This window comes from Micrasema longulum, unplaced genomic scaffold (assembly GCF_059751315.1).
Source record: "Micrasema longulum isolate JH-2025_06_02 unplaced genomic scaffold, ASM5975131v1 h1tg000234l, whole genome shotgun sequence".
Classification (NCBI taxonomy): Eukaryota; Metazoa; Arthropoda; class Insecta; order Trichoptera; family Brachycentridae; genus Micrasema; species Micrasema longulum.
This window is the reverse complement of record NW_028277439.1, coordinates 713,423-726,528: the sequence shown is the minus strand read 5'-3', so window position 1 is coordinate 726,528 and position 13,106 is coordinate 713,423. Positions and strand designations below refer to the sequence as shown.

At 31.6% G+C, this 13,106-nt stretch overlaps 1 protein-coding gene across 1 annotated transcript in view; it reads left to right on the top strand.

Moving 5' to 3' along the window:
• Positions 1–13,106, top strand: part of Ddr (discoidin domain-containing receptor 2) — a 633,418-nt gene that overhangs the window by 322,824 nt on the left and 297,488 nt on the right. Inside the window, exon 5 of the mRNA XM_088243797.1 lies at positions 10,395–10,436. The gene's annotated coding sequence lies outside the window, so the exon portion shown is untranslated. The remainder of the gene's footprint in view (positions 1–10,394; positions 10,437–13,106) is intronic.

Genomic DNA, 13,106 nt, shown 5'->3' with positions numbered 1-13,106 from the left:
GTGACCATTTTAATTTAAATAGAACATCGTCACGAATCTTGACGTCACATTGGTCAAGGCCAAACATGACGCGTATTTTGTTTTTATTAAGTATGAAAACATTTCTCCACAATGTCCATTTTGATATTTAAAATACATTTAATTCTTTAAAATCTATTTCACATGTTTTCATCGGTATTTGTAGTTGTGATATTTCCCTATTCTGCGCATAAGTGAGCTTATGCCATGTTTTAGCTGGTTTAATTTGATCGTCTTGCAGACTTAGTAATATTTACCATTCTGCCTGTGATATTACCTTTAATATAATTTGATACATAATCATGTTATTTTTCTATAAAATTTTATGAAGCATAGGAATGGAATATAAAAATTACTCAATTCTTATACTCGTAAAATCCTCATAAAGTAGTATCTTTGATTATTTTAACAAACAATTGTAATATATACATGAAGCATTAACTTTGTAGTCGAACATTTTATTATATGTTCGAAAATAATTATACGGAAATTTCATTCCGATTTTTTCATTATTTACCGGTCAGAACCTAATTATGTTTTAGTGTAATTAGTGTCCTGTCATAAAAAGTTAGTTATTACTAATATTTCCTTACATTAAATTATTATAAAAAAACTATGTTTTCTAAGTAAGTTAACGAATGGGATATTAAAAAAATATTTTATGTATTATTCAATATATTGTAAGAGTTGTTGAAAAGCGCATTTTTTTTTTTTATATTTAAATAAAATAGTAAAACGTAAATACTTATTCATCAAAATCTATTTTTTTGCATCCAGAGGTGCATAAGGCACTGCATAATAAACTGTTTCATTAAAATAGGATGAGCTGTCTTACACTTCGGGTCCAGGAACTCTTAAATATGAGGGTTCAAAGAAAACCTTTAAAATTAATATTTAACTTCCACCCTACCTGGAATTGAACCCAGAACTTTATGAATGCATAACACGACGAGGCGCTCTAACCTTCCAATAATGAATACTTGCTGAATGTATTTTTTATGACTCATTAAAAATACAAAAAAAAACAGACAATTGATGATGAACTGTGTCTGTTTTTATTTACTCGAATTGAATTAATTGATGTAGTGGAGTTAAATGGTTCATTTTGGTAATAATTATGTTTACTGCACATCTCATTTAACTAAGTGTTACTTAATCTAATGTATCAATCAGGTGGGAAAATAACAATGTTTACAATAAACAGCACTCCTGTAAAAGCTCGTTTGGTGATTATTTTCATACGCTCCCAATGGACTTTAGCTGCACAATTTCCTGTACCACAATTTATGGGAACGGCCTAATTACAAAGAAATTAGGTTAAATAGATTAGTTACAATATTTGCCGAGGTCCACGATAATTATATAAATAAAAATACAAACATCAACTTTCGTTCCTGCATAGAAAATTGACATATTTATTCCACAGTTATATCTGAACTGGTTGTTTAACTAAGCTGGCGTTTTGCTAAGCTGGAGCGTTCGCAAAAATCTCACAAATGCATTAAAAACCTATTGGATGTTGATTTAAAAAAAGGTTATATTAAATTTTACCCAAATATGCTATTTTTGTTGTTTGTCAAAAGTTGTGTATACATATTTTCTCCAATTTAATTTGGACTGTGCATTTTCAGTACTCTGTATTATTTATAAATATAATGAACACAAAATATTAAATAAAAAACATTATTGTTTAAAACTAAATAAATATTTATTTTTTCTTAGGTGATTTTTTTTGCTTTAATCCAAAATATATTTTTAAAAACATCTAATAAATAAATAGACATTTTAAATCAGTATTCTATAAATTAAAAATGTTTTTGTGTAAGTTTGGGCAATTCATAAAAATAAGAAGATTACAATGGTTGGCCCATGCGCACAGAATGAATACCGTACCCCAAAAAAGATTCTTTATACCACTCCGGAAGGCAGACGAAGCAGAGGCAGACCAAAATTAAGATGGCTAGATAATGTGGAAAGTGGCAATAGAGCGATTGGCCTGACAAACTGGAGAAGAGCCGCAGGGTGCAGGGACGAATGGAGACAAATTCTGGAGGAGGCCAGGGCCAATAACGGGCTGTAGCGCCACTGATGATGATGTAAGTTTTGCAAAAGCGCCAGCACTAGAATATCGAACTCATGGTTTTATTAAATGAAAATATGTATTTATAAACCACTGTTTCAATCCATTGCTTAATACATATACATCGAATTCATATTATTATTTTTTACAATTAAGAACCGCAGCAAAATTCAGACGAACGAAGAAGCATCGTATGTAATTTTATTACCATATCATTAGCAACTAACAAAGCTGAAAAGCAAAAGAAAATTAAAAAAAAAAAAAAAAAGATTTAGTTGTCTTTGTTACGCTCATAAGCGCGAAAGAGACATATATTATTTTCATAATGCGTATGCCGTTCGATGGCATACCATGAGCTTTTTACAGATACTACACAATGCGTTAGTTTGTGTAAGTATTGCGAACGCGCCAGCTTTAAAAAATCCACCAGTATCTTAAAGGATAAACTTCAGGAGTCACATTGAACGAAATGTTCAAGAAACATGATTTTACGATTTCCAAAACACCGAATGAGATAATTTCAATTTATAAACAAATACGGTCAAAGTTAGAAAATGATTTTTTTGATACTCAAAGTACAAAAATGTTTTGAGTATGTCTAAATGTTTGCAGGCTATCCGGATTTTCTCCCTTGGGAGTTATTCAGATAACAATTTGTTTCAACAGAGGGAAAACATTTTTGAAAAGGGAAAATTTACAGAGCTTATGACCTGTCGTTGATGGTTACACAGTGTGTAAAGTGGCCTCTTAACTCAGCCAACGACACGCAAAAGCTCTGTAAATGCCTAGACTGCCATATATCCTTCTCAAAAATATTTTCCCTCTGTTGCAACAAATTTAGTAAAAGTACGTATTAAAATAGAGTATCAGAGACTAGAGAAGTTTTTTGCTGATGACGATCTTTCGACTTTATTCAGTGACAAAAGTCAAAAGTGAGGAGTCAAAAATGCTGGCTGGCGACAGGGTCTGAAGGTAGCTGGTGATTACCACATGCTCCACTTAGGAGTGGATGTGAAAAAGAAGAAGAAGTAGTATGCAACTATGTTCACACGTGTTCCAAAACACATAAGACAAATAACACTATTAATGATAATATTATCAATGTACTTTTTTACACAAAATAAATTTATTAGTTATCTTCTTCTTTTTTCACACATCCGCTCCTAAGTGGAGCATGTGGACATCATCAGTTGCATCCAGGAGACCCTATCACCAGCCAGCATTTTCGCCTCTTCCCACGTCAATCCAGCGCCTCATAATTCCGCCGAATAAAGTCGAAAGATCGAAAGAGGCTGCTGCGCCGGTTCTTGGACTTCATTGTTAGATATGTCGAACCACCTTATACCTAATATTCTTCTCACGCACATACTCTCAAAACTCAAAAGGTTGGTGTTTTGAGCTTTTGTAAGGTGCCAGAATTCGCACTCATATAGAAGTACCGGCGTTATACGAGAGTTGAATAATCGGCATTTTGTTTTGACCGGAATTCCTAGACGGATTGCGAGCTCTTCCACCATCCTCAGTTATGTGAACTCCCAAGTATTTAAAGCTGTCAACTTTCTTAATCCTCTGTCCATTATTATAGAGAAATTAGTTGTAATCTACAAAAAAGTTTTCTCAACCTGTTCTAACGTAACATTAAAGAGTCACTTAACAATGAATTCGCGATTATTAGCAATAATCTCATTTCTTTAGGTATGGAGAAAAAAGGACATTCTGGCAATGTTAGATTTGATTCGATTTGATGAAGAAATTTAAAATGGTATCAAAATTATTATTTAAATATTCAATTAAAGGAAAATTCATGTATCTAATGTATGACGGATTGCTTTATGTCGCCGCTATGTTATGGAGTTTTCTTGTTTTGAAAACTGTACAATTGCGGGTGGTTTTATTTGCAAATTCTGAAGAAGATCATGATTCTCCTCAGAATGTAGGTATACAATTTATTCCTCTTCTCTCTCCAGACACTTAGTTTTAATGACAAGGAAGGCCATGATATTACGACATTTTTTCCTTGTAGTTATTTTATATTTGCGGATTATTCTTTGGAAATCACCAATTTGCAATGATATATTTGTTTATTTGTTTTGTATGTGTAACCTCGATAAACGTAGATTTTTTTTATATATTTACAAAATAGTCTTAAATTAAAGTCCTGCTGAGTTGCATACATACAACTCGTCAGCAGGTTCTTATAAATTACATAGATTATTTCCACTTAACCTATATTAACAATAATTTTAATAAAAAACATTACATATTACATAATGAAAAATTAAAAACTATCAGTAATACAAAAAACATTTTTCTAATAACCATAATTTGAGCAAACGTCTCACTCCTGTATTTAACTCAGTATTTTTAATATTGTTTGGTAACATGTTAAATATTTTAGGTATACTGTATTGCAGTGTCCTTTTGCTATATTTATTGCAATATCTAACAGCTAGCCCTTCCGTACTAGTAAACCTGGTGTTGTAATCATGTACCAACTTGTGTTTATACTCGGAGTGCGACGCATGCTGACATATTAATTTGTACCAAAGTAGTTCTAATTCTCAAGGCACTCTCTCAATACCCATCCACAATTCCTCTTTTTCTCTAACTCATATAGTGTCCATGCGGCTCGACTGTGGAATCATCTCCCACCCACCATCAAAGATGTTACTACATTATCTCTATTTAAATCACGTCTGAAAAAACATCTCCTTTCTCTTCCTTAATCTCTCCTCCTTTCCTTTTTCCTCTTTCCTCTTTTTTCCTTTTTCCCATTGAGTAATAGTTTTGATTTAAGGTAATTTATAAACCAATACGTTTATTTCTATTTTTATATACTTTAAGCTTTTTAATCTTTTTTTTTTCTATTGAATATGTTCTGTAACTTAAATTATAAAAATAAAACTTTTATTTTATAACAAAGTTGTTTTATGTTAATTTTGTTAACTAAAATATTTAAACTTTTCCTTTCTCCTTCATCTTTCCTTCTCATTCCCCCTCCTCTCTTTATAGAAAAGAGTATATTTTAAGTTTTTTTTTTTTTCAAATTTTGTGTAAAATAATCATGTTTTGTATTAATACTTAGAACATGTTCATACACAGGTAGTAGGCAGTTTGGGTTGGTAGGAAGAAATCGCCTGAAGACAGTATGCTCGTCTTTATATGTATATAAAGTGCTTAATAAAATAAAATATATACATTTTCCCAGTGTTGTACGGGCCCAGGTAATCTAAAACATTAATTGATTGATTTCGTTGTTTATTTTTTAACACAGTTTATTTATCTGGGAGGAATTTGACATTAGTTCGTTTGTTAGCTTTGGAGATTTTCGTACATTTTCGACCCTCGCCGATGATATATGGAGCCGTTTATCATCCGATCATTCTGCATGCGAAAGCAACCACTTTACTAACGGGGAATTGTGAAAAATATTACTACCAATTTCCGCTTTAAAGTGCCCGCCAATACTTTTAGCTCTCCCGCCTTTTGCAGATAATATCGAGAGCGGGAAATGAAACGTATTCCATATTTCAATTCGTTAACAGAATTGATGTGTACAAGATAAAAAAAAATTAGCGTCCGTAACTCCTTTTGATTATTCATTCAACTAGATGGTTTGGTCATGTGGAATGAATGGATGATGAAAAAAAGATAAAACAGGTATCACAGTGAATGGTTATTTAGAAAAAAGACAGTTTAAAATAAACATGGAACGATAAAATTACATATTCAAAACCTAAGATAACTACAACTACTACAATAACGCCATTTCCCCGTATGGGTAGGCAGAGAAAATGGACCGCCACACACGTCTATCCTGGCACACAAAACACCGAAGATAATATGATGATGACGATATTTTTTTTTATTAATATACGTTCCTATTCCCATTAATTTGTTATTTATATTTCAGTTTTTTATTTATTTGTATCATTACTATAGATTTTTATTGTTTTATCATCATATAATAAAATATCAAATGTAACAAAAAAGTCCGTTGTTTAAAGGGAAATTTCAAGCTAGTCGGGACCTGAAACAATGAATCTCTGTGCATAGTAAAAATATTGAACATATAATTTATTTATTGTACTCACATATTTTTGTTGTTTCCATTTTTTATATTAAATATAAATCACTTTATTTATTAAAACAAAAAAAATACAGAGCCATGGCATGGCCTGTGCGTAATAATATAATGTTAAGCAATTTATTTACATCTGGCTGTGATACATTTTCACTTGCTCTTTAATGATGAACACTTACTCACATACAAAAACAACATAAACACCTTACTTACACATAAACGCATGCAAACATTAAAAAATGTTCCAAAATTCAATGTTTGTGATTATTATTTAAAACCTCGCTAGTCTGTTTTTCAACCTTATCTTTACTTTGTAATTTAATCATTGTTGAATATATGTTTCTATAAAATAAATAAATTATTTTAATAACAATCGAAGAACAGAGACATCAAGAAAGAAAAGACGTTTTAATTTAATGATCTTGGCATACAATCATAGCTTTTGGTTGTGTAAACCATATCGTTTGGCGCTCTATCCTCTCCGCTATCCCCAAAGGGATGTAAGGCGATAAAAGTAATTGTCCAATTTAAAAGAAAACCGTGTAATCGAATTTACCTTTATTTTATTTACTTATAAATTCATTACATGAATAATTTATTTTGTATCTAAATATTTTTATTATTTAGGATTAAAAGTTCTTCGTGTTGAAAAGAAAATATTAAAACTAGAAAACTTGGAAATCTTAAAAATTAAAAAAGCCATTCATAATAAGGAAAATATATTAATATTCAACATTTCCTCTATTAATATATTACACCAGAAAAAATATCATTTTACTGAAGAGAATAGGCTTAGGCATCCACAGAGCTTATGACCTGTCATTGGCTGGTCAACAGAAGGAAGAGTCGAAAGAATATAGAGATGTTCAAATATAGGCAGAATGGTGAATGTTACACAGTGTGCAAAGTAGCCACTTAAACCAGCCAACGACAGGTCATAAGCCCCGTGGATGCCTCCACTTTTATATTCCCTTCTGTAAAAATGATTTTCATATCTGTTGTAATGTATAAATATTAATAGCTCCCCGGGGAGCTGAATCCAGTCCTTGTCTAGAAAAATTTGAACTAACTCAAAACATGGTTGACATTTCTAAGAGTCTACTTCTGTCTAGTTTTGAGCAAATCCATCTCAAATTACGCTTCCCATCCTTCAAAGACAGAGAGACATGATTTATTAGTTCCATACAAATCACAATATGGAATAAATAAATCAGGATATAATTTATTTGTTAAGTATACCTTGATAAAGAAGCTTGTATAGCTTTGAAACCGGTCGGAATAAATAAAAATGTGGTAATAAACAAAGTTTTTTTATTTATTTTTTTAATTATTGTTCGTTCAGGTACGATACCCATGTACAATATGTACTTACTATCTAACTACAATATTTTATGGGTATCCAATTAGTACTGGGATCAAATTTATTCAAAGAGTTAGCAAATATAAACAAAATGAGTTATTTCTTGTGCCAGCACAATTAACTTAAATGTAATTTAAACTTAAATAGAGTTAACAGTATAACCACTAATATTGAAGTCTGACTTTCTCGACTACAACTCAAGTTACTAAAGACTTCATTAAAATACAAAAAAATATTTGTCTCGACTATTTTCCAAGAAAGCTCTTGTCCATAAGCAAAGCATATCGTTAGCTTACCCTTACCTCTGAGTCATTCAATTTTCTTAGGAAGTAAACGTACATTTGTGAAGCACCAATCTCCGAGCTTACAGTTTTATGGTTTATTCACTTTACGTAGGTAAGTTCAGAGTCAAATGACACCTTATCTAAACTAACAACAAAAAGGTACCTTATATGTTACCTAACTTTATCGTTGTTGATACTAAAGGCATGTTTTATTTATAAATATGTTCAAATTTTATTTTCGACCGTGAAGGATTTATGTTTTTTTAACATGTTAATGATCCAAATAAAAAACAAAGTATTGGGTGTAAAAAATAACAAAATGGCAAAGGTTATGCGTCATTCGAAATAGTTTTTCTGCTAAAGCATCTTTTAAGCAAGATATTTTGTTTGTTTTTACGTTAAATACATTATTTTATTTGATTTTAAGCCTTCCAGTAGACGAAAGTAAGCATTTTCGACACCTTTTTCTGTTCGCGTTTAATCAAGGAAATAAAGTTGCCAAAGCTGCTCGCGTTATCGCGCTATCGCGAACGGTTAAGATGCTATTAATTATCAACTAATTTGTTGTATTTTTTGTGTCCCCGTGCTCTTTTCTTTTGGAACACAACTTATGTAAACACCCAATATTTTAATAAATATCCTTAAAATATAAAAAAGGTAAATAATCATTCTGGTAATTCTACTTGTAGATTTCAAAATGATGCAATTTAAGGGGAAAAGTCAGTGAAAATTATCACTTTAACCAGCCAATGACAGGCGAAATGCTTTGTGAATGCCTAGACTTCCGTATTTCCATATAATAATACATATCAATCTTGATTGACTACTAAATGTTTAAATTCAGTAGTTGTCTACGTAAATAAAAACATGCGATTTTTTCTTTTTTATTTATACAAGGAAACATTGGCTTTTTTATTATTTACCTAAATATTTCGATTTTTGGGGCCATTTTCAATGAGTTGAAAATAACTCATTCTTAGAAACTGGAAATCACGTTGACGTAGAGTGGGTTTCAAACCTTGGATCTCTGATACGTGAGTCTGCAACACTAGGCACTAGCCACGGGACCACAACCTGATTTGAAAAAGTTTTTACGGTCATGCAAATACTAATTAATAATTTTATTAGAAGAAAACATAACATAAAATCAAATCGTGTTTCTTCACTTCCGTTAAAATATAGACATCACATGCGTTTAATTTTATATCACAATTAGTTTCAGGGATTCTGGTTACCCATCATCCTTCCAATTGATTGGCTCATAAAATACTTGTGTTGCTCAATAAAACACTAAGTTTTATTTTTGATCGCGCTACTTGCCTGTTGTCAGATGAACGCTCGAAATAGTCTGGTTCGCGGGATGCATTAACCTTATTTACTTTGCCACTGAACCCTAATACAATGAATGCAATTACCTACCTTGTACCGGGGTTCTAGCACCTTATTTTTTTTTAATTTTCGTTGCGGCATTCAGGATCAGATCAGATCCTGTGGTCAGGAAGATGGGGCACTTGACGTGTTTTATTTATTTATAATATATACGGCATAAGCCAATTTAACAGTTACATGAAGAAACATAAATGCAAGTAAAAACTATTTAGCAAAGACAAACAATGGCAAAACAATAATTGTATACAATATATTTAAAAAAACGAAAGACCTAAAACTTTGAGCTAAACCATGCCAATCCAACTTCATCCCACACTGTTTAGTCGCGAAGAGATCTACGAAAAGCCGGAAGATCTATCCCAAAAAATTCCAAATCGTGTGATGAATTGACTCATCTACACATTCTGGATATTGGGGCATAAAAACCAAAGTTGCTCTTAGAAGATTTTATAAATAGCAGGTTTTCTTGAATATCAAACGTGATTACACGACATAGTGGATTTAATGAGGTATTAATCGCATAAATAACTTATTCGCGATCGCGGTGAGAATATCAAAAACACATGCACACACAATGACAGTTCAGGTCTTATTATGGCACCGGGACAATAATTGGTACCCACGGTAGGCATTGCAACAGCTTTACCGGGGCATAGCAGGCAGCAAATAAATTTGAACGCCTTAACCTAGTCAATGTGCTATACACACATAGAGTAATATGTGGCGTAACTAATTTCATTAGTTTGACATCACAAAACAAACTGAACCAATACATTACTTACAAACACTCCTACCTGTAGATAACAAAGAAACGACATTTTTGTTCATTAAGTCAATCTCTTTCCAATTTGCTTTTATAAGTTATTCCAATTTATTTTTTTACTTGTCCATGTAAAAATCTGACGTTATGTCGCCATTTTGCTTTTTTCTGTTTTGCCTTCTAACTTTATTGTGAAGCACTGCTTTATCGACAACGTGGCAGGCTAAAATTCAACCTGGTGATGCGTAATCAGAATACCTGAGACTGTATTATAATATCAAACTCGTGTGTGGTCTATATATACAAAGTGTTTTATTTTAAATAAAATTTAAGTAGGTTGTGTTATGAATCAACGATATTTATATTAATATTCACATACAATTTTATAATGTATTAAATTTAATGTTCTCTTGTTACAGATTCAAAGTTTCCACTCTCTGCCCTTGAAGATTTTTACAACGGTGAGTAAACACATACAATTGTTTTTTGGAAACATAAAATTCAATTTGCCTAAATTTCTTATCGCAGCTGCCATGAAATTAGATTGGAAAATTTCAAACTGAATCAGCCGCGAAGTAAATATTCAGTTTGTCTTTCATTTTTGCCTCCCAAAAGGGACAAATTCGTGATCAAAGAGAATAACAAAACGGCAATAACCACCGAGAAATTTTCGTCATTAAAAAGGAAAAGTATTACATTTTAGGAGTAAATTTTTTTACTGATTCGATTTTCTAATATTGGCTACTTGAATACATATTTATCGTGCACTTTTGTTTCTCCCTTTCGGGACATAACACTTACTTTCAGGTAAAGGGCCGTTCACAGATCAATTGACATCGAAGATTGCGAACAAAAAGTGTAAGAATATTATAGGAGGGGTCTTTTCTTATAAATTGGTACTCGCTCAAGTATAGAGATCACTTCACTCCCCATTCCACTTCCGCTCAAATGAGTCTCCGATCTTACATAGAAGCAATTGCTAGTCGTAGATATAGTATCGTGTTTCAGCGTCTTGCTTCGAATACTTGTATACTTTATTTTTATCAAAAAGTATCATATATTGATTGCCTACGTCATTTCAAATGGTTTTGCATAAAACTAATGCAGCCACGCTTGTAGTTTATTACTTATGCAACATAAAGTCGACAATATTGCTTTATAGCTTAGCAAGTTTGAAGCGGAGTCGTTATATTTTCTTAAATGTTCACTCAATTAATTTTTAAATACATTAAAGAGCGTAATAACTCCAAACGGCTAATATAATTTTTAATTTCTCCGCCGCGTGCGACATTTATTTTAAAATTCAATCCAGGGTAGATTTATGGCAAGTATTTGAAGCCTTTAGATGGGAGGCGAGAATAAATTAGGATGGAACCCCTCATTTTAGTAGATTCTTCAAGTTTATTCTGTTCGCGCACCTTTATCAATATTCGGATTGTCGTTAAAATCTCAGTGTATGGACGACTTCTGAATGTTAATTCGCATCTAGGTGACGCCTTAAATATCCCTGTAAAATTTATATCCAAAATATGCTTCCGTCTAATCTCTCATTTGGGATTCTAAATTCGTGGAATTTTTGCTTAAATTTTCAGCATTTTGGGGTTGCTATCTTCTTGAATATGTGTTTGTTTCACAGGACATTCAATTTAAATCATTTCTAGTACTCGGTCGGTAGCTGAGTGAGTCCCTTTTATGGGAATAACTAGGATAACTCGGGTTCAAAGCGAGAAAGGATAGAGGGTTAGAAACACCTAATTATTAGGGTGGCAAGAGCTAGCTGTGATTTACAATTCAGGAAAATTAATTTACTTGCTACGTGATGTAAAAATTAAACTTTATGCCAAACTTCTTGATGAACTAGTTTGGTTTATAAAGATACGCCAACCATGAAATGTTTTGTAACTGTATAACATACGATACATATTAAAATTTCATTATTTGCAATAATGATCAACTTTTAATTGAACATAATTATACAGAAAGCAGCCAACCCTAGAAAAGTGAAACTGAGATAATAGCACATTTGTGAAAATAGTAAAAAACAAATACATGTTTTTAAATATTATTAAAAAGAATTAAATAACTTGTTTACGAGTTTTAATAATTTTTTAAGCACCGCAAGTTTTTTTTAGTGCTGTAGGTGTTTTCTGCAAAATAAGAAATGACGTTTTTGTGATCGGCACTATTTTCAAAAGTTGATTATTACAGTTTTTTGTATGAAAACGGCCTAGCTGTTTTTGGCAGAACTTAGAATTGACCTTACTGCTACCGATAACACCAATATGTCAGTTTTTTAAATTGTGGACTGGCTGCTTTCTGCATAACTACGTTCAATTATAAAAAATTACAAATAAAATGAAATTTTTATGACATATCAGAATTTACTTTCAGTGCCGTAGAACAGCGTTTATTTATTATATTTAGTAACGTATAATTAATTACCCACAAAGTGTAGAGAGTTTTAAGAATTTTTTTTTTTTTAACAGATTTATTTTACATATACAGGATGTGGCGTAATGAATAGATAATGTTACACGCACCGATTGGGGATATCATGATGGTTCAGAAAATCAAAAATTGAGTTTAATAAAAACCTTATAGTTTACGAGTTATTGGAAGTTTTTTAAAATTAGAATAAAATTTCACCCTTCACCACTCTTTTTAGTAGTAAGATTGTAGATCAATGAAGGAGATGGTCTACAAAGAGTCACCTTAGTCGAGCAGCTACGGAGCTTCTCTTTAAATAGCTGCACAATAAATATTTTAATTGAAGCCGTCACGTGATCTTACTATCGTTCATTTGAGGGTGTAGAGTATGTATTAATTAGAAATCAAGGTGATCACTTCCAACCTCTGTTGTACAATTTGATGTAATAAATGTAATTTCAAAAGTATTCTTTTGTTTCGTTATCTCGCTTCAATAAATTCCTTTGTATAAAAAAATCTTTTAAAAAAAGCTATTCCTGTGACAAAAAAAATGGCTATTCACATTTAATAGCATATCTATCCAAGACTACTATCCAAAAGACAGGTTGAGAAAATTCCTTGATTTAAAATATTACCACCAAAAAGAGTGAAATTTGCTTTAAAATTCGAAAAAATGTTGAATAATTAAACGTCTTTGATTTTCA